Source organism: Pteropus alecto, unplaced genomic scaffold (genome assembly GCF_000325575.1).
Source record: "Pteropus alecto unplaced genomic scaffold, ASM32557v1 scaffold45, whole genome shotgun sequence".
NCBI lineage: Eukaryota > Metazoa > Chordata > Mammalia > Chiroptera > Pteropodidae > Pteropus > Pteropus alecto.
Genome location: NW_006442491.1, coordinates 13,508,486 through 13,511,390, shown reverse-complemented (window position 1 = coordinate 13,511,390; position 2,905 = coordinate 13,508,486). Strand labels below are relative to the sequence as shown.

General features: G+C 38.2%; 1 pseudogene; it reads right to left on the bottom strand.

Moving 5' to 3' along the window:
- Positions 1-939: 939 nt before the first annotated feature.
- On the bottom strand, positions 940-1,058 carry LOC112471279 (annotated as a pseudogene).
- Positions 1,059-2,905: the final 1,847 nt, after the last annotated feature.

Sequence of the window (2,905 nt, the reverse complement as noted above, 5' to 3'; positions counted from 1 at the left end):
GTTTCCAAAGTAAATGTATCCTCCAACTCAACTTCCACTTAACCCAACACCCAATCCCTGTGGCATGCCAATGCCACTCAACATGACAGGAAATGTGATAAAGAAGTTGGAGTGAAAACAGGAGTTACAACCAATTTTTGCTAAATAGCTCATTTTTGAAAATTAAAGAAAGGTGGAGGGGAAACACATATGATTTTGTGAGGACATTGCTGAGCATTGAAAGAGTTTGTGTAAGTAAAGGACCTTAAACTTAAGTTTCATTAGTTTTACAACAAACTCATCTCTGATTGCCTCTAAAACACCATAATTGAAAGAAATTTATTTAAAGTTGGTTTGATCATCACTGTCTTTGAGTTGTTTCACTTACTGACCCTCTTCTTCAATTTGTAGGGTTGGATTAGAGATGTTTTTGAAAGTCAATGCTTTGTAGTAGTGTGCCTTTTTACTTTTTCATAACCACATAGGAAAAAGACCACAACTCAGCCCAGATTTCAGGTAGTTTTCTGTTGCTGCATTATTGAAATTTGGAAATGGGTATGGTTGGAAAGTTTGATTCATATGTGACAGCAACTGGGCTACCCACATATTAGTCTATGTAAATGGTGGCTTGGCTTTAGGCAACAGTTTGGCTTGAAAAGCATTTCATGTTTAAGAACACACTTATTTCCCTCTATAGAATTCCTGTTCTGTCTCCTTTTCTCCCTCTCTTTCTCCTTTCTTTACTCCCTCCCTCAGCAATAAACAGTAAGTTTGGCCTGCCTAGCTATGGCTACTGTTGATCCTAATGGTAACATATGTTAATGTATGTTTCTGACATGTTTAATGTTGAAAAAAACACTGTCCATTTGGTTCAGTTCTTTTTTTTTTTTTTTTTTCAGGCGAGGCAACAGATTGCAAGGACCTTATCAGCTTACAATCCCTTATTTTTTTTATTTTTTACACCTACAGCACCTGATCTTCCTAGGTGGTCTCCCTTCTAAGTACTAACCAAGCCCGACCCTGCTTAGCTTCCAAGATCAGACAGGATCGGACTTGTTCAGGGTAGCATGGCCAAAGACTGGTTAAGTTCTTATTAATTCCACAGCCACCTCTCCTGATGGCTGAAGGAAAATCTCATCCTGTTCCCCTTCTTAACCACTTGTGGAATTTCCCACACTTAGGGAAGGGGAAAGAGCCTCATCCATGAAGGGAGCAGTGAGACCTCTGGGAGGCAGGGCGACAAGTGGTGAGAAGACTTGAGTATCTTTCACAATCCCAACAGACTGCTATCTCTAGGACTAGGCCCATGTTGTTTTTAAAAATAGACTTTATGTTTTATTTTTACTTTATTTTATTTTTTGATTAGTTTGTTTTTTTATTCCTTAAATTCCGCATATAAGTGAAATTATATAGTGTTTATCTTTCTCTGTCTGACTTAAATATCTTTTAAGTTCATCAAAGCAGTATCTTTTTCCATTCCCTTCCTTTTCATGTGTAGGGGTCTTGTTTTCTTATTTTTTCAGCCATTCTATCTTTTCGTTGGAGCACTTAATTATTTTTCATTTAAGGTACTTATTGATAGGAATGTAGTTGTTACCATTCTTTATTCCTGTTTTTGATACATGTTTTTTCTTCTTAAAGAAGTCTCTCCAACATTTCCTGTAATTCTGGCTTGGTGGTGATAAATTCTTTTAGTTTATTTTTGTCTGGGGAGCTTTTTATCTGTCCTTCAATTCTAAATGATAGCTTTGCTGGATAAATTATTCTTGGTTGTATATCCTGGGTCTTCATCCTGTCGAATATTTTTTGCTATCTGTTTTTCTCTTGCTGCTTTTAAAATTCTTTCTTTGTATTTAACCTTTGGCATTTTAATTATGATGTGTTTTGGTGCGGGCCTCTTTGGATCCCTGATTTCGGGAATTCTCTAGGCTTCCTGGGGTTTTATTTCCATTTCCTTCACGAGATTAGGAAATTTTTCCATCATTCTTTCTTCAAACAGCTGTTCAACATCTTGATTTTCTTCAGTTACGCCAATCAGATGAATATTTGGAGCCTTAATAGTGTCCCATATCCTCCTTAAATTATTTTTATAGTCGTGGCATCTTTTTTCTTGCCATTCTGATTGAGTGTCCTGATTGGCTTTCCAATCCTCTAGATAGGGCATTTGATCCTCTTCTTTATTCACTTTGTTTATTCCTTTGTTTATTCCATTTAATATACTTCTCATCTCAGATAATATGTTCTTCATTTCAGACTGGTTCCTTTTTATAATTTCAACTTCCATTTTTATGTTTTTTATCTCTTTGTTGAATTTATCACTGAATTCATCTACACTTCCCAAAAGTTCATTGAGCATCTTTATAACCAGTGTTTTGAACTGCATCTGTTAGATTACTTGACTCCATTATATCTAGATCTCTGTTCTGTTCTCTTGTATGATTTCTGCTTTTTTGTCTTTTCATTTTGGCTGTCGTTCTGTGTCTGTTTCTGTGTACTAAGCAAAGCTCCTAAGTCTCCCAGTTTTAATAGTGTGGATTTGTGAAGTAGGTGTCCAATGGCACAGTCGAGAGGGGTTCAGCTATAGGCCAAACTTAGCCCAAGCCTCTACCCTTGCTGTTAAGATTCAGCAAGCAATTCACGGATGCTGCACTTACAGTTGCCTCAAAAGGCCACACCAGAAACCAAGGCCAGCTGCCTCCACCAGTGCGAGTTTCAGCAAGGAGCACCTGACTCACTGAGGATATACCTGGATGTGGCTTGGGTGGGGCCCGATTTTGGGTAGGCAGGGTTTCAGGGGATGCTGTGGGTGGAGCAACCTTTGTTTTCCAGTTTGATGACATCGTCGCTATGGTGGTGCTGTATCTGGCTCACTGGTAGGAGGAAGAGCTCAACAGGGAACAATGGATACCGCTGGCACTTCTGTACG